Source organism: Rattus norvegicus, chromosome 3, assembly GCF_021556685.1.
Source record: "Rattus norvegicus strain SHRSP/BbbUtx chromosome 3, alternate assembly SHRSP_T2T, whole genome shotgun sequence".
NCBI classification, from domain to species: Eukaryota; Metazoa; Chordata; class Mammalia; order Rodentia; family Muridae; genus Rattus; species Rattus norvegicus.
The window spans coordinates 124,504,175-124,529,788 of record NC_141536.1 but is presented as its reverse complement, the minus strand read 5'-3'; the positions used below and the strand labels follow the sequence as shown (position 1 = coordinate 124,529,788).

General features: G+C 39.1%; 1 long non-coding RNA gene across 2 annotated transcripts in view; it reads right to left on the bottom strand.

The window, feature by feature from the left end:
• LOC147995712 (uncharacterized) overlaps positions 1-25,614 on the bottom strand; it is a 54,697-nt gene extending 29,083 nt beyond the window's left edge. The window contains exon 1 of one of the 2 annotated variants that reach the window (XR_015683833.1): positions 25,410-25,614. This is a non-coding gene — a long non-coding RNA (uncharacterized LOC147995712). The remainder of the gene's footprint in view (positions 1-25,409) is intronic. The other variant, XR_015683832.1, reaches the window with a different exon arrangement.

Here is a 25,614-nt window from a genome sequence, read left to right as displayed (position 1 = left end):
GTAGCAGAACATGCATGAAGGTTTCCGAGGCCATGACAGATGCTCAGTAAACGTGTGTTGTACTATCAGATGGGTGAGTGGCTAGCTTTTCATTCTAAACTACAAGACCTTTAAAAGGGTGTTTAGTGAGCATTTACATGGGTGGTGATGCTCTATTTTATACAACCAACTTGTCAAAAGAACGGTAGAAAATGAGGATAACCCCCAAAAGAAAGGAAGAGAAATGGATAACCTACGAATTGGCTGAAATTTTTATTGTTAAGAACTAACTGTCCTTCAAAGACGGAATTCCATTTTTTCAGTCACTGCTTCAGTTTCCAAATTCTGGAGCACTGGAGCCAGCTCGGGGACAGATGCCCTTAGGAGCGACTCACTACATAAAAGCCACATTAAAGCCCCTGAACAATGTCCTTTCCTCTTGCTTTAGCTACAGCGTTTGAGAACACGAAGTCAAAATGCCCAGAAGTGCTCCTGTCTTTCATCATCATAAAATAAGCTGAAGTGCCCAGAGTTTTCCTCTCTACTTTCTTTCTACTACTGCTAGACATGCCCAGAAGTGTTTCCACCCACCATTTTAACCCTGTGAACATGTGTCCCACGGTCTTGAGCTAAGCGTGCCCTGAAAGTGTCTGCCATCCGCCATGTACATGTTAATCTGATTGGGCTCAGGTATATCTTTGCCCCCACAGGGTTTTCCTGCGTGCTACTATGCAGGCTCCCTGAATATATGCCTGACGCTTTGCTTGAGGAGAGCACTGGTGCAGAGGTAACTCCAGCTTCTCCCGTGCTGCCACGGAACTTGCCGTCGTTCTTTTATCTCTGGCTGTGCATACTGGCTTTGTATGCACCAACTGTATGTTCAATTATAGCTGACATGTGTACAAGTGCTTCCTATCAGATGGAGAATTCTACCCTCTTCCATTCTGTATTAAGATTAGAACCTTGTCCACTAGTTAGTTTCACCAAATAGAAACTCCAGGGGAAAAAATACAGCTGGGGGAAGTATTTAACGTCTGACCTCCTCTGTGAACACACTTCAGGGTGAGCTCTTCCTCAAGAATGAAGACTGTTCCCTTCCTCTTCATAATCTACTCTTTCTGGACCCTGGTCTTTCTTCTTTCTCTTTCAAGTGTAAGGGCAGTTAACCTAGATTAATAGATCATTAATTCCTGGCAACTTCACAATACCTGGTGATTATCTACAACCTCACCCACCGTTCTCTAAATAGGTCCTTTGTAAATAAACCGTCACTGAACTTGCTCATTTCTATTTTTTTCTGTTTCTAGGTGAGCTCTGACTAGAAGGTCACTATAATCTTTAAAACTTGCCTTATTTTATGTATGTCTTGTTGGAACCATACTTTTATTTAAGAAAGTAACAAGGCAACGTACTAAAGCATCTACAAATACTCTAAGCTTTCCTCATTATATTAAAATAAGTGCCTCATTTCATGGGGGAGGTAGAACCAAGAAGGAAGTGAACAGACTATGTCTGTGTTATGTCGTCTTATAAGGACACTGGGGGGTTAACATGGAAGAGTTCAGGGGCAGAGGTCAGTGTCAAATAGTGTGTTCGTGTGTGTATGTGCGCGCACGCACGCACGTGTGTGTGTGTGTGTGTGCGTGCGTGCGTGCGTGTGTAAGGGAGTAAGAGGGATTTTTGGGGGGTGTGCATGTCTGTAGAGAAGGTTCAAATTTAGGTAAAAAAAGTGAAAGATTTTTGAAGCATGCTAAGTGTTAGGCTGAACAATAAAGCTCTTATCCTTTATTGATTCAACTGTCTATAGTCCATGAGTTTTATTCCAATCCCAATTCTATAGTGAGTTGCACAGTGTTTTTCATGCTCAAGGAACTGTCAGAGACCCTCACATGGGATCATCTATCCTCTCAGGGACAGGTCCAAGATAGCCTCTTAGACTAAAATAAAGACATCTGTCTCTTTTCACAGATTCAGTAGTTTCTCTAGAACTTTCTTTCTCTTTCCTACTCTTGGACATAGACCAGCGCCTAATCCCTGGACTTGATAAGAAGCTCTATGTAGCAAAAGTCAGACTTCAGATAGACTTACAATTCCCTACGCATGCTCTTTGGCTAATCCTAAAGACAGTTATAACTAAATGTATTTTGACCCTGCAAGTCAAACAGTTTAAAGTTTTGTATGTTTTCTAATCAATAGAAATATTTTTTCTTCTTTGTGTCATTGGTAGGAATAACCTCTTTTGTACTTGTGAAATCATCACCTGTTAATAAAAATCTGATGGCAATAAGCTAAGGCAGAATAAAAAGGTAGGGCAACTGGCAGAGAGAGGAGTCGGGGAGAGACTATCTCTGGGAAAGTGTCACGCTCAGAAGACTGGGAGGATGTCTGACTTATGAAACTGAGGAGAGGTAACTAGCCATGGGCAGACATGGAATAGTATAAATGGGTTAATAGAAGTCACCAGCTAATTGGGGAACAAGCTTAGCTTGTTGCATAATTTTTAAATAGATAATAAGTCTCTGAAACATTATTCAGGAACTGAGGAGCAGGTAGAAAAGACTGTGGTCATAGTCATGTGTTGCGTGTCGTGTGTTTATGTAGGAGTGGGTGTTTGAGTGTGTAGTGTGTGTCTGGTGTATGCTTATGTGTGTGCATAAGTACATATATCAGTGCATGGGTAGGTCTGTGAAAGTTATCTGGTTTCTTTCCTTATTACTATGCATGGTATCTTTTTGAGACAGGGTCTCTCACTGAACCTGAAACTTACTGGTCCAGTTAGGCTGGTTGGCTAGAAAGTTCCTAGAATCTACCTGTCTCCATCCCCCAATACTGGGGTTTTAAGCAAGTGTGTATATGCCAGATTTCATGGGGATCAGGCGATTAATACTCAGATCCTTTTGCTTACATAGCAAATAATCGTACTCACTGAGCTACTGAGCTTTCGCATCAACAACGCCCCCATACCCACTTCTTAAGGCATTCTCTCACTATAAAGTGTAGGTAGACCTCAAATCCTCTTGCCTCAGGCTCCTAGGTCATAGTTACAGGCATGCATTATCGCTTCTGGCTTTGTCTTTAGTCCTAATTTGGGAATGAAGGTAAGGAGAATGATTCAGAACATTAAAACATGCTTACCAAAACAAACAAACAAACAACTTTACAAATGAGTCCCTAGTCCTGTTTCTCATATGATGTGATGCTATTCAAATGTGCTTACACTCTTTACTGAGATAAAATAATGGACCAGCAAGATGGTCCGTGAGTAAATGCTTTTGTTGTCATGCCTGATGACCTAAGATTAGTCTCCAAACCAAATGGTAGAATGAAAAAACTCTAACAAGTTGTCCTTTGACATCCATAGTAGAATAGTTATGTTCCCATGAAAATAATTACTTAAGTTATTAATGGATTCTTTATAAGCTTATTGTGATTAAATGTTGATTCTTCTCGGTCCATTTTTTTTCCTCCTCTAAGATTCAAAGTGACCTTTATAGAAAAGGTGCTTTTATTGTTCTCTAAGGACTGATATCCACTTATCTATGAATGTGAAATTGTACTTTCCCACCCTACCCTTAATAGCTAATAATCTGTGTGAACCAAAGCATGAAACAATGTTGCCTTACGTCTATTCGTAGGAATTTTACAGAGCAGAAGGTGATTTATAAAGCAACTCAAGTTTAGTTAAACTCTGCTGACATTGAAGACAACATCATTATTTCTTTTCATCTGGGACCTTAGAATAATTTAAAAAGCAAGTTTTCTTACTGAGCCACAGGAGAAAAAACATATGAGTCACAGATGACCACTCAGCAGCCTCTCGGGGCTACCACCAACACGGGTAAAAATTGTACTGGAAGGTTTTGTGAGTTGGCCTCTGATCAACTGACTCAAAACACCAACTCATTTCGCACATCCCTTACTCGGTGCCACAACTTTCCAGGACTTACTCTCTCAGATACAGGAGGGCTTTGAGTCAGTACCGTGGGGACAACAGGCTCCCATGTGCATCTGTGATGACCGTCACATTCCATCAACACTAGATAAGACCAGCGGGCTGGAGAAGAATCCACGAGTCCCATCTGTTGGGGTTGATGCTATTCTTCTCCAAGCATAGACAAGACAGTTGAAGTCACCCAAATCTGCAGATCTAACTGTGGGGGGAAATTCTAGATGGGAATTTCACATAGGAAAATACAGCAGATGTCTCAGAAATGCTGAGTGAAGTAGCTTGTATCTGTGAATTAAAAGGCTTTGCATTGTTTTCAGATATGGGCAAGTGTTTCATCAAACAGATTCTATGGTGAACAGACCAGAATACTGCCCTATAATCAAAAGCAGTATAATTAATCAAATGTCCTTTTCATAATTGGAACAGAACAAAATCATTGAATGTATCTTACCATTTTGGACTTTATAATATATAAATATTAATCAGGCAATGTCAGAAGTCTGTCACTATTGATAGAAATGGTTATTATGCCTGATATTATGAAACCTACAGAAGTTAAATGGTGAGATCTCATGCTATCACCAACTAGCCTCAATTGTATTCATGGGAGTTAAATGACGTGTTTATTTGCCCAATTTAATATATCTGACAAAGAAGATTTCTCAGCAGTGATTCAGATGAGTCTCTGAATCATCACCAATATGGATTTAATTTCACCTTCAACTTTACAATAAACAACCACAGATAGCCAAATGGATTTAATAATTCTCAAAGTCATTTTTTATTATTTTTCAGCATAAAATTTATAGAATTATAATTAAACATTTTGTTCTATGATGGTTACCTCTATATCCTTTGCACAATTATGTGTGAATTAGAACATCCCTTTGTAGTGACTTTTAGTGAAAGTTTTTAAATGTCTCCATTCTGAGTAAAAATGAAAGTGCCAGAAGCATAACCAAAAATTCAATGTTTTTAAATTTTTTCAAACTGTCCTTTTAATAATCAGTTCTCCCATCCCCATTTTCCCCCTAGGCTTTGAAGACAGTACCCATTTTCTATTGTCTACAGTGCCCGGATTTACTACCTGATGCTTTTAACTTCATAAATTTCAATCTGAATAATCTGTCTATGTCTTCTGCTTCTGGAATATTTGATTTGTGACATTCCTGTAAAATGTTGCATTGGTAAGTGAAAATAAGCAGGCTTTGTTTGGTTCTCTTTGTCTGCTATAAGGCCTCCACTTACAAATTTCAATGCATTTGAATCATTAACTGATTTTATGATATCGGACTGTACTTAGTTGCATAATGAAGTACTTGAGTTGGGACTTGTCATTAGTCTAATCAAGCTGTGATTCTTTAAGATTATGTTAAGGAAATGTCAGCACATATTAATTTATTTAATTTGAAAATTACATATCAGAGACCAAAGCAATTTGCGGGTTAAATTGTCTCTCTGTGGATCCAATTCATGATCTTCTGGGTTCACAGATCAAGTTCCCTTCTTCCCATGCACCATGTGAAAACCACCAAACGCTGTTTAGCTTGCACAATGTATTCTACACAGCAAGGCTTGCCCCTTCAGTGGGTACAAAGAAGGTAATTCAATCTTAAAGTTCTACTACTACATCACCAAGACCTAGCAGCTGAATTGTAGCTTTGTCCTCCTTCTGCAAACATGCACTATTAGAGATGGACTGTCAATGTCTAAGAAGTCATGCTAACCCCTCCTTTACAAAGATCACTACTTATAAAAATTCCCTGAATTGTCAGGATAGTAGCATAAAATGACTGCTAGTCTTCTAACAACTCCAGCAATGGAAGAAAGGACAACCCTTTCTGTTGATTCTCAGAGCTCACATACAATCATGCTTTTCATCTGCAGATCTCCAAAGCTCACATAACTTGAAGCATTTTAAGATCACCTCTTTTTGTCTAGCCCTGCAAAGCCTAGCACAAGTCTGACTTCCTCCATTGAAGGAATGGGATGAATATAGTTTGGGGCTAAGGAAAAAAAGTATAGCTCAACTGCTGTTTCCAACACCTTCAGGCACCTAATGGTCTCTGTTCTTTCTGTAACTGTGGGCATGCTAAAGGCTTTCGGTGGGGGTGTTCTGTCTGTTTATAAGGAGTGATTCTTGATGATTTAGAAGAGTCAGTTCAAAAGCATTGCTGTTGTGTCCTTGTGGGGATGACATGACACTGTAAGCTGTTTGGGTGTAACTTTCTTACAGTCACAGTGATGTATTCAGAAGCAGAAAAATGACCTGGGTTCATTCCTAATGAAGTACAATTCCTTTACACCCTATTTTCGTCTCCTAAAGGAAGTGTATAAATTCAGAAGTTTGAGCCAGTTCCAGGGCACCAAAGACAAGCTACTGAAATGCAAAGTCAAAACAATAAGAAAAGCTGGACATACAGAATCTCAGAACAAATGAACAGAACTCCTGATCAAACCAGAACTGATCATATCCTCTTCAACTATGTGAGCTAATAGCATGCATCAGATGAACTAATAGCTTATACTACTTAAGGCAGTAGGGGAAGTGTGATTCCTATTGCTGGTGGTCAAAATTCATAAACTCACTAAGTCATAATCTACAGCCTGAGTGTCCTTATCTGCAAAATAAAGATACTACCTTGGAAAGCATTTTTAGCCGTGACATTTAAAGGTAACAATGTGTGGCACATGTTGCTGAGAAATAACACTTCGTATTCTATGTGTGAAATAAGGGTAATATTTAATTTTGAAATTCTTGAGTCACTTGTTTGTACTTTACTTATGTATAATTTTTAATCCTGTTGCTAATTTTGAATTGCTAATATTTTAGTATTTCTTAATTTAGAACTTTTAATGATCCCTTGGGGAAAAAAGAAAAGGGGAGACTTAGATCCCTGCCATTAGAAAAAATGCAAATCAATAGAGAAAAAGTTGTCATTGTACACAGGGAGGACAAGTTCTTCAGGCAGAGTGAAGATTGAAGGGCTGACACTGGTGAATCTGTGTAGATATTCATTTCCAATACACATCATGATGTCACTAAATGTATTACAGCTCCTTCTAATTAGCTCTGCAGTGGAACTAAAGCAATGCCCATGATTCTGTGAGTCTGTCTGACGTGGGGCTAGGAAATGTCAAAGATGCTACTTCAGGGACCACATCTCAGGAACCATTCTCATAAAATAAGCAGTCTACTAATGTTTTTGTACTACCCAGCAAAAATGTTTGCTAAAAGAAACTTGGGCCCTGTTTCCCATGAATCATATGGTTTCCTTTTTCTTGCAGACAGTATTGAGTTTTATAACCTATGGAGGCTTGATGCCCCAGTGTAGGGTGATGCTAGGGCGGTGAGGCAGGAGTGGGTAGGTAGGCAGGGGAGCACACTTCTAGAGGCAGCTGAGAGGGGTGGGATGGGGGTTATGGAGGGAAACTTAGAAGGGGCAAATTTGAACTGTAAATAAATAAAATGATTAATTATAAAAAATGCAGTTTCTATTAGTTCCTGAAAAAAGTAAATAAAATGTCTTACTTGATAACATATATTGTAAAGCCTTTGGTTTTGATTTTTTCTTTCTTTTTTTTTTTTTGGTTTTGAATTTTGTAAGGTATCAACATCACTAAATGCTGTCTAGTTTCAGGTACACTGTCTTCTTCCTGAACCCAATTGTTAGCCACCAGAAGTATTAAGTTAATTCTCTCCCATGCAGGTCAAGGGCACCTAGATTAATCAGTAAAAATTAAACTTGAATACCTTACAAGCTACCTAAAGTCTAGGGAATTGAAACAATGGCTTCCTATTTGGCTTGTTGTTCTGTTGGTCAGCAATATGAGCTAAGTCCAATTGGTTCTTCTCATTTCAAGCCTATTTTAGCTGTTGGATTAGAAAAGAGTTGTTGATCTTGGATGCTATACTATGTGGGGTCTTCCATTCTCCAGGATGAAGCTTTTCCCATAAGGTAAATAGGATTCCAAGTATAAGAGGTCTATTGAGGTCTAGTTGTGGATTGGCACAATCAAATCTGCTATAATCAAATCGAGTAATATCATCTCTGAGATTCATGGAGCATTGATCCAAAAAGAGAATTATGGAGCCCCTTTTTATTAAGTCAGATCTTCTTTACTATCAGACATCAGACAACTCTCTGTTTCTATTCTATAACTAAGTGATGTTAAACCTTCCCAATGCTGTAACCCTTAATACAACCCCTCACAATGGAGTGACCCCTGACCATAAGAGTATTTTGTTGCTATTTCATAACTGTAATTATACTCATGTTATGAATTGCAATGTAAATATCGTCCTCCAAAGAGATTTAGACTCACAGGTTGAGAACAAGGGCTATAACTCATCAAACTCCCTGACATGTTCCCATAGTAGCAGTTACTAGCCGTGCTGACTACTGTGTATGTCACATTTCTTTCTAAGAACTTACATGACTCGGTGATGGTAACTGCAATTGGCATGTCCATTTGTAACGTTGCTGCTCAGGCAGAAGATCTATTCATCCATGTAGAAATGGAGCCTAGGCCATTATAAGTGTTTGGGTTAATTGGTCCCAAAACATTTGTCTCTGTCATTTTGCAACACTAAATGTGCTATGAAACTAACTATAGTGCTTTGGAAACTACCAGGACCCACCCAGGACATTTAAATCAAAATATCTGAGGTGTGGGCTTATATAATTTTCAAAGCTCCCCAGTTAAATCTACATCATAGCTCTGAGACTGACTTACGTAATTATCATTGGACATACTTGCTTTTTCCCATCACTCTGATAAGATACTGTCAAAAGCAGGTCAAGGAATGAAGGTTTTATTTTGGATCTTAGGCTCAGTTTACCATGGTGAAAGCATATCAGAGTTCTAGGCAGCACATGGTATAAATGCCTAACATCTTAGAGGGTAACTAAACAGAATACAACTGAAACCAGAGAAGAGATACAAGTTCAAAAGACCCACCCCAAGTGACATACCTCTTCTAGCTAAGCCTCACATCCCAGAGGTCACACATCTTTGTCAAAGAGAAACACCATTTACAGGGACCAGTGTTCAAGCATGAGAATCTGAGTGGGACATTTCAGACATAGTATCACCTAATGGAGTGTTGGTTCTTAAATCCAACTGTGCATCAAAATCACCTGAAGATCTCGTGAAACACATAAGGGTGGACTGCAAAGCCCAGACCTATGACTCTGTGTGTCTATCTGATGTGTGGCCAGGGGTTGCTAACTATGCTACTTCAGAGCCACATTTCAGGAATCATTCTTAGAAAGTAATTCAAGCAACTAACATAAAAATAGATTATCTTGGGGACTTGATCACCTCTAACACAGCCAGTATAGTATGCATGATTATATTTTAGAACTGCGCTAATTCCAGGGGAGGAAAAGGATGACCTCTTTGATGTCTAATAATATTTTGTCTTCCTGTTAGTAATTCTAATTAAAGTGCCCTAGAAGGGAACCAGCATCTCTATTAAAGTTTCCTCCAGGTTACTCTATCGTATTGTCAGTATTAAACACTACTTGTCCAGTGGTTTCTGAAGTATGGCCCCAGGATTAGTATCAACATCACCTGAGAACAAGTCACAAATATAAACTTTGTGGATTTACCCCCGTACCCTCCGAATCAGATATTGGGGGTGGGGTGAGGCAGATAGGACCCACCTACAATATTAAATGATCCAAGTACCTCTTGTAAAGGTTAACCTTTGAAAATGTCCACATAATATATACAAAGAGTATAAGCAAGCATTAGTACAGTAGGTGATACAGGTTCAAAATGTGATGGATGTGCCAAGGAAGACATTAGTTCCCTAAATAGAGGCCATTCCAAAGGGGAAAGACTGAGTGATCTCAAAGAAGATGGACATCTAATGCTAGCAAAGCCAGATATATGAGAATCCACAGGTAATTCTTGGTGCTGGAGTTACAAAGAGGTGGGCTCACAGTGGTTTATGTACTCAAGTAAAGACCATAATTCCACAATGGACCAGTCTGCAGCAGAATATTTAAAAAAAAATAAGAAGTGATGGAGAGTTCAGTGATGGGACATTCCCAATTCAGACCAATGCCACAAATGATGTCATCTCAGAAGAGGTAAAAGCAATAAGCTCATTGGTGAAGAGGTGAAATCTCACGGAATGTAAAAGGGAGGAAGGGATAGTTTATTGGGAAAACATGATATCACCCCATTCCCTTCAGAATGCCACAGGCATGATTTCTGATTCTCATTCAACAAGCCTTGCTGAGTGTTTCCCATGTTCCAGGGGTCATATTAGTCACTGGGAACTTCTCTGTGAACAGAGCCCAGTCCCTGCCCTGGGGGAACTAGTCTAGTCAGGTAGGAAGAGTCAAAGGCATTCACAAAACACACATTGTATTAGTTGTCTCATCATATTTGGGAATCCACACATTTGTTAGCAGGGCTCCTTTTCTTTTTTCCCTTTTCATTTTTTATTATTCAAGAATGAAGATGTAAAAATGGCCTTATGTATGCTCTGCAAAAACTCTACCACTGAGCTACGTGTATTGCCCACTAGCAGCAGTTTAAAAAGACTTCTGTTCCCACCTATGACTCTCTCCTGTGCCCACAACTCTCCTCAAAGAATACAGCATAGTGAAATGATAGGTAAAATGGAGGAAGCATGGCAAACATTTAATCATGCAAAACATCTTTCTATATGGAGAGTCAATTGAAGGACTTAGATTTCTAGCCCATGTGTTTCTAAACTCCTTCTATTTTTGACCTTTTTTTGTTATCCCCTTCCACCCCTCTGCCATCCATCCTCCCCCTACTTCTGTGAAGATGCTCCCTCTCCCACCCACCCACTCCCACCTCACCTCTCTGGCATTCCCCTATACTGGAGAAACAAGCCTTCAGAGGACCAAGGGCTTCTCTTTCTACTGATGCCAAATAATGCCATCCTCTTACATATGTGGTTGGAGCCATGGGTACACTCCACGTGTACTCTTTGGTTGGTGATTTAGTCCTTGGAAGCTCTGGGAGGGTGTCTGGTTGGTTGATATTGTTGCTCTTCCAATGAGGTTGTAAATCCCTTTACCTCCTTCAGTCCTTTCTCTAACTCCTCCATTGGGGTCCCTGTGCTCAGTCCAATAGTTAGCTGCAAGCATCCTCATCTGTATTAGTAAGGCTCTGGCAGACATCTATATTAGGATCCTGTCAGCAAGTACTTCTTGGCATCAGAAATAGTGACTGAGTTTAGTGGCTGTATATAGGATGGACCCCCCAGGTTAGGGGCAGTCTCTGGATGGCCTTTCCTTCAGTCTCTGCTCTACTCTTTGTCTCTGAATTTCCTCCTGTGAGAATTTTGTTCCCCATTTAGGAAGAACTAAAGCATTCACATTTTGATCTTCTCTTCTTGAGCTTCATATGGTCTGTGAATGGAAACTTGGGTATTCTGAACTTTAGGGCTAATATTCACTTATCAGTGAGTGCGTACCATGTGTGTTCTTTTCTGACTGGATTACATCACAAAGGATGATATTTGCTAGTTGTGCTCATTAGACTCATTCCTTAAATAGAAAAAAAAGATCTTTTTTTTTGCAAAAAAAGCACAAAGTCCCAACCAGTGGAAGGATGAAAAATATAATCATCTCCGCTGACCGGGGTCGAATGAAGGAAAATGAACATTACTAGGCTAGCCCAGAACAACTTTCTGAAGACTGAATCAGTGTCTTCAGGCCAAGGTTCTACATGTGAGAAAAACACAGCAGAAATAAGTACAGTTCATCAGTCCAAACGGGTTTTTCTTCATTGGTTATATAGAAGAACATTAGTAGAATAGACACTACCACTATAGATGCATGCTTTTCAAATCCCAGTGACCCTACCTTCCAATTCTGTAACAATAATGCCAATCGACATCTTGGCAAAATCACCTTTATACTCCTCCTTATCCCTTACAAGAAAGTAATAAGGGGACAAGGGAGCCACAATTTATACACTGAGGAAGACAGTAACCCTGTACTTATCCCATGAAATGGAGCTATATCTATTAATACATGGCTATTATGAAGCATTGATTGTCCCCTCCTCTGTCTAATTGCCTGATTGCTTAATTGATTGCATCTAGTCTCTGGGCTCTAGTTAATATTTTTTACAGTGGTGCCCCAAAAGTATAGATTTCAAGTCCAAAGTTCTTCTAACCTCCAAGCTTATGTAATAATCACTGCGCCCCTGTAACTCGGCTGGAAATGATATGAGCACTTGAAGCTTAGCCAGGAGAGCTTTGAGCTTGGGAGTTCTTCTCCTATAGCCTTGCTGCATGAATGGTGGCAGCTCTGGTGACTCAGTTACTCCAGTGGCTTCCTAGGATACTTGACATAAAATTCCACAAGCTCTACATAAACTGGACACCTCACTAATGACCTAACTAACCACAATCTCTGCCGGCTTCTTGCTCTCTCCAGTCCATCCATCTGCTTTTCCTGGCAAGCTGCCTTGGCTCTTTGGGTCTTCCTCTTCCCTTGTGCTCCATATTTTCACGGGCTTTCTCTTTCACAACATCAGGTCTCAGTTCAAAGGGATTAAAACAATGTTTCTCAACTATACTATTTACCTCAGTCCCTCATCTGATTTAGGGCTTTCATTTTTAATCATACCTGTCAGCATATGACAGATTTTATTTTTTTATGACTAAGACCCTCCCACTTGATTATTTGATGCTAATACCCATGCAAGTAACACTAGAAAAGCTGTTTATATTTACATATAACAATTACAATTCAAGAAAAACTAGCCATGGATATGAGAGGCAACAAAGGAGTTAGGGAAAGGTGGGGGGGTAAGGAGAAAGGAAGAGGAAAAAAATGATAAAATTACATTTTAATTTTAAAAAACAAAACTGATTATAAGTCACACAAAAATGCCATTCAATTCGAAATCATTCAATTATTAATCTACCGTTCTGTGACATCTAAAAATTACTTTTGGGTCAGAGTAGTTCTTCCACATGAACACAACTTTCTATGGCCCAGAACTCAAGACAGTCTATACCTCATTGACTCTCTTTGATTCTTTATTTTCTTGCACATTTTGATTTTAGTTCATACACACACACACACACACACACACATTCTTTTTTTTATTATATTGTCACCTCTTTTCTGCCTTGCCAACAATGTGGCCTAAGAATGGCTCCCGTGTCTTTAATCCCTTTGTCTCATATTGAGACCTGTGGTCTGGGCATCTACTGTGCTGTTGTTTTCAGATGTGAAATGCAGCCTCTCTTACACATCCAAGTCAGCCTGACTGAAAAAAATCAGGTTCTCTGGGACACTTTTATGATCAGTGGCAAAACCGAACCATAATAGTTAAACATGGAACTGCCAGGGGAAGACAGGTTGAGTAATCACATAATTGAAAGAGTAAATGTTTATTTTTACTTAAGGAAAATTAAATAAGCTATATCAAAGCAACACCTCTCCAGACAGCTAATAAACTTGAGAAACTGAACTTGAGATAGATTGCCCCATAATAGCTTACGGAGGGACCATATACACTATTTATTTAAGCTCACTTTACTAGTTGACAATATTTTGACCTACCCATTCAAAATTCTTGAGAATTTCAGGATTGACATGAATTTTAAAAGTTGACTCTCTCCTTAAACTGGAAAATTATTTACAAGCCACTAGAAATTAGTAACTATGGATTACCCATGAGAATGAAGCTTCTAGGGACAAAGAAACAGGGACAAGCACTTGGTTTTGCCTATCCTTCACAAGTGTAGGTCTTATGAGCCTCTGTGGGGTGACTCCAATCTCACTCTTAAGACACATTTGCTCAGTCTCCCATGTGTAAAGAACAAGTGCCATTGACACTAATCTGTGTAGAGAAGGAAACAATAATCCGTAAGACCTTCATTAGGTCCTATTCGCTTTAGTTTGCCATGTCTCGTCATTTCTCCCCCTCAATACTGCCTGTCAGAATAGTCCTTGAAAATACATTTGATTTGTAATAAATATAAATTTTATTCTGACACTTTTAGAAGCAAAACTCTGGATAAAGGATGAAGTTTTGTAAAACCCTGAGGTTTTACACGTGTGAGACTGGCATGCTTTATTTTCTTTGAAATAAAGACACTCTAGTCTCTTACTTGAATTTCTTACAACAGAGCCACTGGCATTTGAGTCTCATCTCCACATTTCATAGTAATCCCTTCATCATATCTTTGCTTCCACTTTCAAAATCTCAAGTGGATTTTCTTTTAGACATTTTATTTAGAGCTGAAATAATGTTTTTTTTCACTTGAATAATAGCAAGTTTTAAAGTACATTTGGATTTATTGGCTATAAAACATCATAAAATGTGTCTAGAACCCTAGGAGAATAAGCATCATATGTTTTAATTCATGGCAACCAACAAATATTTACCAAGCATCCTCAAGGTCCTCAGAAAGGGAGTACCTGGGATTAGACATCCAAAGAGCTGGAAACCTAGTATTCTCTTATAATACTCAACAAACAAGCAGCCACAAACAAAGGAGTCGCTCAGACCTGTTATTTGAACACAAGGGGAGAAAAACACACAGGATTCAAGATTGTTTTCCTTAGCTCTGTGACAGAGACTAGAAAATGCTAAGGGATTATTTAAATCTTCAACTTAAGATTTAAATAATCTTCAACTTAAATCTATACTTTTCATTCGAAGTCCTAGCATCACAGGGTGTGGAAAGCAAAACTAAATGATTCTAATGATTCTGTGACACCTAACATATTGCTCTAATATGAGAGATGACCAGAAAGGTCCCAAGACCTTGCTCATAGCAAGGAGTCTCCCTACCCTTCTGGGAAGAAATGGAAAGGCAGCCACTAACATGAGCATTTAAACTATCTGGATACAGCTAGTTATAGCAAATTATTGTCTTTGCCCCCTTACTATTGCAGCTGCAACCACTTGTTCGGTTCAGCAGCTTCGAACCCACTACAGTATAAGGCCTCTGGTTCCCTGCTCACTCTCTACAACCTTCCTTTTCTCATTTGATTCTTCCTTTTTCTCATTCTTTCTCTTTCTTCCCTCCCCACCTCCTTTCTCCGACCCCCTTCACTTTTCCTTTGACCCTTTATTCCCATGGTCCATAGCTTCCTTCTATCATTCTTTCCTCCTTTTTCCTTCTTTTCCCATCTTTTCCTCTTTCCCTTTCCTTTCCTTCCCTCTTCTCTTCCTGTTAACCTACTTTAGAAATAAACAGGATAACTAGCATCTGTCTCAAATAGCACCCCTTTGTATCCCCGACCCAAGACACTATTTTTCAATGAATATGAAACCCAGGTCTCAGTTGACTCTTCTTTATCTTGATTTTCACAGACGTTTGATGTTTTCTTATCTAAGGAATAGCTCCACTTTTTCCTGTTCTCACAATCTTATTGAGGTCACTTGACTTCAAAGCGCCTCTCTGAGGCTCAGAGGGTGCAGCTCTTCTGAGAGTGTCTTGGGTACGGCAGTGCTCCTCTGTAAGGTGATCCATTCCAGAGACAATGCTGCTCTCTCTGTGTTATCAATACCATGGGTGGTTTGGGCACTGCAGAGAAGCCTGCTGGTGTCTCTAAAAGGCATCAGTGTTCTCTGAGATGCTTCCCTGGGATCCTATTGCAAGATCTAAAGGATCTTGGTCTCAATACAGTTGCTTAGTTTGTCACAGGTGGTGCCAGAAATGTTAATCAAAATTAGATACATTCCTCAGATAGTAGAGGAAATTTTCTATACCAATTCCATCCATCCAAAGGCTTGATCTCAGAAATGCCTTGTGCTCCTCACCAATCATCCCTTCCATTTCGATATAGTTACAACGTGTGACTTTCTGCCATTACCTGGCTTATGTACAGATACCCACTAATGTGGAAAATGAGTGAATTTATTGCAGCATACTGAGCTGAGAGTTTTGACAATAATTTTACTATGGATGTGGCCAATTGTCATCTTTGAAGGAATTGAAAACCCTGACTTGTCTGAGGGTCTCCCAAGTAGACACAGCATACTAGCGTGTGAGAGAGCCAGGCAGAGTACCTCATGGAAGCAGACTATAAATACGTACAGGGAGGCTGAGCATGGCCAAAGGGGTATAGTAAGGAAGCAGAGAGGAAAGTCATCTGGACTGCCTGTGGGAACAGAGCTGTGACAATGTTACAGACTCTGCCTAGAAAGTTGTTCACAAGCGTGAAGACAGAATTGGGCAGGGGCAGTTATCAAAAGCAGGGTCTTTAACTAAAATGTTTAAATGATCACCATGCATTCCCATAACCAATGCTTCACCTATAATCTGTTGACTCCTGTCTTGTCATTATGCCGGGCAAGGTCTGGTTTGATCGTCAAGTATGCTCATATCCAAAGTCCATTGCTTATTAGCTGTGTGGCACAGAGAAAGTCTGTCATCTTCTCTGTGCCTTAGTAACTAACCTATAAAACAGGAGGATGGGCAACACCTAACTCATCGATAATTTGAATGCAAAACAAAGCAGTGTGGACAAAACATCCAGTGCAGCCCTGGCAATGACAACCACTTGATGACTTTGAAATGCTGTGATTATTCTCAAGGGATCAATGGGAATGTTCAAAGCATGGGAGAAAAATCTTCTTAGGTACCACGTATGTATACAACTACTCTGCTCGGTCTAAAGCTTTTTGGTCTGTCTCCTCTACAAGCCAAACATAATTGTGTAGGAGGCTCTGAGGTAGAGGACGCCCACAAGGCGGCTTGAGGACAGCATGTTTGCCTTGGCTGGCTGCTAACTAGCCAAAACCTCGGAAAAGTCATGACACCCTCTTGGCAATGTAGATGCTGTCTGCTTTATTGAAAACATCTTAGGAGTATAATAAATACAACGTAATTTGTGTCCATCTTTTGAACTTGTGATTCTACTGGCCAGGGTAGTGATAGAGCAAAAGATTAGTGAGCATAGTAAATATCAACTTAAGAAAGCTGAGGTGATGGAGGCAAAGTTTAGCAAGTAGCTGACCCTGAGCAATAAAACACTTTTAATTGGATCAAAGTAGGCACTTCCCAAAAGATCCTATCCTGGCAGGGGACATTTTCCACTGTTTGGTACCAGAAATGTTTTCCAGAGTCACCCACACACTTTAGAGACCCCAGAGGTCTCAGTCATCTTTGTGGCTATGCAAGATGGATCAACAAGAGTGGAAATTCTCAGATGTGCCAATGTGAAAGGCAAGCACGAACATGAGACTTATAAGAAAGCCTGGGAAGCCTGACAGGGCCCTAGGATTACAGTTAGCTTGCACTGATGGGCTGTGGGGCCATGGCCTTGTGGACTGCCATAAAGGAGAAGTCACATCCCATACCAGTGGCATAGCCCTTGGCAAAGTGGCCTGGTGCATAAAGTGATGTTTGGAAAGTGGTGGAAGAAATAAAAGATGGGTCTTAATTGGGCAGAATGTGTTACTGCCCAACAAATCAGAGCCTTGGGAAGCCAAGGAATCAAAACTGTCAAGTACATAATAAAGCAACTGAATACGAAGGTCGAGAGCCAGGCCTCAGACCCAGAATCTGTGTTTTCCACATGCTTATACATGGGAAGAATTGTCTCAGATATGTCCGATGGTCCATATCTTCAGAATGAAACTGACACATCAGAATGCTGATGGAAGGTCCAGGGAAAGACCATGTCTACACAATTAGTCAATCATCTTACCGTGGGAATCAAGCATCCAGGATCCAGAGAGCAGAGAGTGAGATAAGTGTTCACAAGTGGGATTTGATTTTCTCATGGATTACAAGCAGATGTACACACACACACACACACACACACACACACACACACACACACACACAATTATCCAATCAACAGTATATTAAAGGAAGAAACAAAGCAAAAGTCATGGTAATAAGCCAAGAAATTAAAGGAAATAGAAATGTAGACATGACTGAGATAATTATCAGAATCTATAGGTAAATGAGAAACGATACTATTTTATCACTCACTAATATTTGAAATATTCTGGAATACATTAAAACTGTTTCATATATTCCAATCCAATTCTTCGTAGAGTTAGACAGAATAATTTGTAAATCCATGTGGAATAACAAAAAACCCAGTATAGCTAAAACTATCCTCAACAATAAAAGGACTTCAGGGGGAATCACTATCCCTGAACTCAAGCAGTATTACAGAGCAATAGTGATAAAAACTGTATCGTATTGGCACAGAGACAGGCAGATAGACCAATGGAATAGAACTGAAGACCCAGAAATGAACCCACACACCTATGGGCACTTGATTTTTGACAAAGGAGCCAAAACCATCCGATGGATAAAAGATAGAATTTTCAGCAAATGGTGCTGGTTCAACTGGAGGTCAGCATGTAGAAGAATGCAGATCGATCCATTCTTATCATCCTGTACAAAGCTTAAGTCCAAGTGGATCAAGAACCTCCACATCAAACCAGACACACTCAAACTAATAGAAGAAAAAGTGGGGAAGAATCTCAAACACATGGGCACTGGAGAAAATTTCCTGAACAAAACACCAGTGACTTGTACTCTAAGATCAAGAATCGACAAATGGGATCTCATAAAACTGCAAAGCTTCTGTAAGGCAAAGGAGACTGTTGTTAGGACAAAACAGCAACCAACAGATTGGGAAAAGATATTTACCAACCCTACAACTGATAGAGGGCTTATATCCAAAATATACAAAGAACTCACGAAGTTAGACTGCAGGGAGACAAATAACCCTATTAAAAATGGGGTTCAGAGCTAGACAAAGAATTCACAGCTGAGGAATGTCTAATGGCTGAGAAGCACCTAAAGAAATGTTCAACATCCTTACTTATCAGGGAAATGTAAATCAAAACAACCCTGAGATTCCACCTCACACCAGTGAGAATGGCTAAGATCAAAAACTCTGGCGACAGCAGATGCTGGTAAGAATGTGGAGAAAGAGGAACATTCCTCCATTGTTGGTGGGATTGCAGACTGGTACAACCATTCTGGAAATCAGTCTGGAGGTTCCTCAGAAAATTGGACATTGCACTATCGGAAGACCCAGCTATACCACTTTTGGGCATATACCCAAAAGATGCCCCAACATATAACAAAGACACATGCTCCACTATGTTCATAGCAGCCTTATTTATAATAGCCAGAAGCTGGAAAGAACCCAGAAACACTTCAACAGGGGAATGGGTACAGAAAATATGGTACATCTACACAATGGAATATTACTCAGCTATCAAAAACAATGACTTTATGAAATTCATAGGCAAATGAATGGAATTGGAAAATATCTTCCTGACTGAGGTAACCCAATCACAAAAAAATACACATGGTATGCACTCATTGATAAGTGGATATTAGCCCAAATGCTCGAATTACCCTAGATGCACAGAACACATGAAACTCAAGAAGGATGACCAAAATGCGAATGCTTCACTCCTTCTTTAAAAGGGGAACAAGAATACCCTTGGGAGGGAATAGGGAGGCAAATTTTAGAATAGAGGCTAAAGGAACGCCCGTTCAGAGCCTGCCTCACATGTGGCCCATACATATACAGCCACCAAACTAGATAAGATGGATGAAGCAAAGAAATGCAGGCTGACAGGAACCGGATGTAGATCTCTCCTGAAAGACACATCCACAATACGGCAAATACATAAACGAATGCCATCATTAAACCACTGAACTGAGAATGGGACCCCCATTGAAGGAATCAGAGAAAGGATTGAAAGAGCTGAAGGAGGCTGAGACCCCATATGAACAACAATGCCAACCAACCAGAGCTTCCAGGGACTAAGCCACTACCCAAAGACTATCCATGGACTGACCCTGGGCTCCAACTGCATAAGTAACAATGAATAGCCTAGTAAGGGCACCAGTGGAAGGGGAAGCCCTTGGTCCTGCGAAGGCTGGAACCCCAGTGAATGGGATTCTTGGGGGAAGGGCAGTAATGGGGGGAGGCTGGGTAGGGGAATACCCATAACCCTTCCCCCTCCCCTTGGGAAAGGGAATAACATTTGAAATGTAAATAAGAAATACCCAATTTAATAAAGATGGGGGAAAAAGCTGTTTCATAATGAATATCATCAACCTTTCTCCCACTCTCCTTCTCTTCCTTTTTCCTTCTGTTTTTTTCTTAATAACTCTGTACTATATAGCTTGGAGTAACCTCAGACTCACCATCTTTAAGGATTCTTGAACTGCAGGCATGTATCATGATACATGGTCTTCTACCATTCCTTTTTCTTTTTTTTTCCTATTATTCATTTTCATGGTGTCTTAATATAAAAAATTTACTATGTGTTCCAGATCTGCTCTCTATAAACTGTTGTGTCATCTCTGTCAACTCCTAACATGTCTATCTACCATCAAACCATCACGACCTCATGTCATTCGCTCTGTTATGGTCTCCCTACCTTTGCTTTACCACCAAAATGCTTCCACATTTACTCCACTGCCTTCGTTTTACCTTTACTAACACTAGCACAAGCTCCACCACCTCTCCTCCTATCTTTATTCTAACCCCTGCTGCCGTCATCTCCTGCTCTACCCTAGCACAGTCTCCATCTCTGCTGACACCAGGTTCTCTCCATCTACATCAGTACAGCTCAGTATAACCATCTTGAATTCCTTCAACTCTGCTCTTGTCATCACTACCATTTTCCCAAAGCAACTTCACTGCTTCTAACACCATCATCATCAGTCTTCATCTCTGCTACCACCATTAACTACATCAGACTCAAGCAACTTCAGCGATATTCCAGTTCTACTACTAATAATAATGAATCCTCTGCTACCTCATCCATCATAATGCCCACCTTGACTTCTACCACCATTCCATTATTAAGCTAATTCATTACCATTACTACTACTAACTCTGCTGCACCGTCTCTATCAAAACCACACCACCTTCATTTTAAAACCTTGACCACACCTTCTTACCACCTTTACCACCGACATCTCTATGATAACATTACCATTTTCACTGCATGATTGGATCTATAAGCCACGTAAACCCTCTCTTTGTGTTTGTAATAGCACAAGAGAATAGGCATGGCTGTCCCTTTGCTGAATCCAGAAGAGATTAATGCATATGATATGTATTAATGAAATTTGACTTTGAAGATAGAAGGAACTGATTAGATATGGATTTGGAGCTGTCAAAAATCTCTGGATTGTTAGTATTTAATGTAAGTCATTCTTTTGAACCAAAATGTTTTAATGATAATTAAAAAGCAAGCTATGATGGTACACACCTTCAATCACAGCACTTGAGAGGCAGAGTCAGGCTGGTCCCTATGTTCACGCCCACCTGGTCTACATAGCAAAATCCAGAGCAGCCACAGAGAAAACTTGTTTCATAAAATCATAAAAGAAAAATCTAGAGGCCATTTTCAGTGGAAAGCATATTATATAGTTAAAAAAGACATTTACAAAGCTATGCTATTTAAATACATCTGTGAGTCTATATAATAAAGAATAAAACTAGTAACTTACTTAATATTTTGTAGTCTAATATCCTTTAATATCTGAAAACTGTACATTTAAAGAACCAAGAGCTCTGTAGTATTTGTCCTAAGATATTGGATCAGCCTCAAAACTATAAAAGAAAAAGTATAACATTGTTCTTAGCTTAGAGCATCATCTCCATAGTCTAGCTTAGGTAGAACCACCATTTGAAACAATAGAGAGAATCTGAATCAAGAACCGAATTATTAGCCCAGCTTGACTATTAATTATTGCTTCTGGGAAGTTTATTTAACCTACACTTTGCAAACCAATAAGCTGCAAGAGAGTATATCATAGTTATTCTAAGACCCAGATAGTCTTGGCTGTAAAGAGAGGTTACTAGATCCTGGGATCCATGGCTTCTGGATAGTAGTAGCCACTAAGACCAAATCAGGTTCCGTAGCATGGAAAGCCCTTAAAGAAATGATAATCCCCAAAGCTCTGTTTATCTGTGATGAGGGAGGGGACAGAGCTTACCTCAGAAGATGACTGTTGTTATTCATGAGCTAACAGTGGAAAACAACTTTGATTGAGAACTGTTACAAAGGTGTTTCGTGAGGAAAAAAAATTATTATTAACCTCTACCCCTAGTTGACTTCCATTATGATCTCATGTATGACACTGGACTAACCAAGAAATGAAATGTGCTGATCCTGAACATAAAAGGTAGACTGTACATTTTCTGCCCATTGTCTAGACAAATCTCAACTTAGTTCTTACCATGTAAAATGTTGTGATATAAGGGACATATTCCATCTGTATCACATGCATGCAAATTTCAAATTTCCTTGTAAATACATGTGCATGAGAGATCATTAGCATGTCAACCCTTCTATCTACAGTTGATCTCAACCAAGTCTTCTTCTTTATTCCTTCATCCCAATTAATAGCATCATCATCCCACTGGGTGCTCAGAAGCAAAGTCCTCACTCTTCACTGGGTGATTTATCCTTTTACAAGTTCACCACTTGTAAAGTCTTGGAGCTCATTTTCACAACACTTCAAGTATAATTTATACTCAGCACACACTAATTGAATCTCATAGTATATCCCCTAGCTTTTTATATTAGCTTTCTTGCTGGTCAATATGCTTCAAATATCACTTAATTCCTATAACTTCTTTGGTCTTAAAGTTCACATGACTTCAACTATGTCAATAGTCTGCTTACTATTTCATAGTTTGTAATAAATGAATCACTCTAAACCCTCAAACTATGTGTTATGATTGAAAACAAGTTTTTCACCTTTCATTATATCTACACATTTGTAAATAGTGACTTTGCAACCCTTCCATTTAATAAAGTTTGTTTGCTGTATTTGATTATTTACTCTTGCTCTGGCTAAAGAGGAAAAGTAGTAGAAGTGTATGTGAACGTTCTACATCATCAAGGGGACTTGCTCGCAATACTACTTCTAAAAAGGCTTCAGTCCCTTAGAGAATAACAGCATTATCATAATAGATGAGAGATGATTGACTATATGAAGTCTGTAGCAGAGTTGAGATTTTGAGTCTTTCCTCTACTAGATGACGATGCACTTCCACAGGTATACTAGCAATTGAACACAATTGATAAGACCAGAAAACACTCCAATCAAGAGCATCCCACATCACTAGCCCTTACTATTAGGAGACAAATAATAAGTTGTTATAAGCCACTTATTTCTTTGTGCACTGTTTAACCATAAAACCCAATGGATACATTGATCACCTTTAGCCGTAAGCTTAAATTTTCCTCCATGAAGGAGAAAATAGACTAAATCAATCAATACTATAAGAATGCCACCCCAAGTTCTCTTTGAAGATTTATCTCCCATTCTGGTTTTTTTTTTGGTCCTCCTGTGTACCCATTACCACTGCTAGAACAATACTAAAACTTGTTGTATCCCATCAACTGCTCTGTTTTTGCACATTCCCATGATTTTTGCTTTAGATTCCTGCCTTGAGTTTTTGCCTTGGCTTCCCTCTGGGATGGATTATGGCCTGGATGTGTAAGCTAAAATAAACCCTTTTCTCTAAGTACATTTTGGTACCACAACAGAAAAAGAATTATTTAAAAAGAATTCATAACTATCAAATGAAAACCAAAACATTAAAAATATATCCATCTATATCTTATCAAATATATTAAAAAACATGATGAAAACTCTATTTCATAGTATATTTGTTTAGTTGTTATTTTGTCTGGCTCCCTGTTTAGATTTGGTGTCCAAGTTATCAAATGGATCTGGATTTCAAAGGAAGCCAAAGTCCTCCAAAGCTTGAAATAAAAACCTAGAAACATGATTTGAATGGATATAGCAAGTAAGCATTAAGGAATAAAACAAACAAAATAGAGCAATTAAAAAAAATGAGTCTAGTTGACACAAGACACTAACATGGGGAGCAAATGAGAAGAAAGGTAAGACCTGAGCTGCAATCAGTTTCCAAGTATCAGTAGAGACCCGCGAGTGAAAGCTATACAGGCAATTGTACACATGAATAATCGTGAACAATCCCAGCAGCATTGGAAGATTTGGGTTGTGGCATAGATTACTAAGGTGAAAAGTAACGAGCTCTTTTTTGTAGATATTTAGAGGTTAATGAGGTAAGCGATTGATAGCATTGGCTGGGATACATTGAAGAAATAAATATTAGCTGGTGTGGTGATGCAGATCTATAAATCCTACACTCTGAAGGGCCGACCAAGGAGAATCACAAGATCAGCGTGGGCCTATCAAAAGAGAAAACCAGGGAGACTGATGGTCACGTAGGGTAGTTCACACCTGTAATTTCAGCACTCAAAAGACTGAAGTCAAAGATTACCATAGTTTTGTGGCTAGCCTTGACTTCAGGGTGGGTTTCAAACCAGCGTGAACAAGATAAGACACTATATTAAAACAGAAAAGGAGGAAAAGAGGAAAGAGAAGGGCAGGGTACTAAGCACACCAAATGAATCTGAGCCAATTTTGTTTTCTAGAATATGATCTTGAATGTCTTCTACAGCCGTATCAACATCTGAATCAGTTTTATCCGGCAGCTCATTTTTGTTTCTCAGACAAATAAAAAATTGCATATTCAGTCATTCTTATAACTCACTGAGGATCTGCAGCTGTTTGATACATAATACTACATCAAAATCTTACAAATACATTATTTCCATGAAGGGGATAATGGTTATTTAACTCCACATATGCAGAAAAAATAGTCAGTTTATTCTGAAAGTTATAAACTAGGTGAACAAGAAGGTAATAACCATGGCCTACACAGACACTTTCATCCCATTTTTCCTTGACTCTTCATACTTAATTTCTGAATTTTGCGCACTAGTTAGTAAATAATAGTATATATTGGGGATAATTCTGAATACTGCATGCCACATACCCTTCTGAGAATATAATAAAGACCACAAATTGCTTTGTTTATTTATTTCGTATGCTATTTTTACAAAAACAGATCTGTCTGAGAATAAATGAAAGGGAAATAATAGGAAGTGTTTTTGGTAAAATTCTCCTGTCTAGACATGACAGCTTTGCTCTTCTCTACCTCCTCCGTATCCCTTTGGCAATGAGGAGAGGAGAGACCATCTCCTCTGTTCTAAACAGGTCTGTGAAAACATGTTCACTAGCCAAACTCATCACCTAGAGTATGATTCAAGACATATAAAACCTTAGATCGAAAATTAGGAGCCTGTACATAATTTCACAAATTAATTTTAATGTATCTGTGAAAAGTGTATCAGTATAATAGAAAAAAATCATTGGCAACGTGGCTGTCCTACAATATAAATACAATAAAAAATGTTACTTGATAAAAGAACTCTACTTGTCATAAACTTACAGAAGTATTGATTCCAGATGGGTAATTTTCTTTCCAAAACTATTTATACAAAGGACCACTTGGTTTAAGAAAGACAATTTTTATTGTCTTTGACTATTATGATGTCAAGAGATTCTCCTGAAGAGTTCCTTGTAGCCTCATTCTCTCCTCCAGAATATGACTAATATACCACATACCTGGATCGGAAGTTAACAAAGTGACCATCCATACAAATGTCCCATGAGCTTCTTCCAGGCTGACCCCATCCAACAGCCTCCACTTCTCCTGACCCCATAAATCTACATACAGTAATTCTTACTTAAGAGGCAGGAGTTCCATTAGAGACAGTATGAGAAAAATTCCAAAAGCTGAAAAATATAAAATATTTCTTTGCCGTGGCCT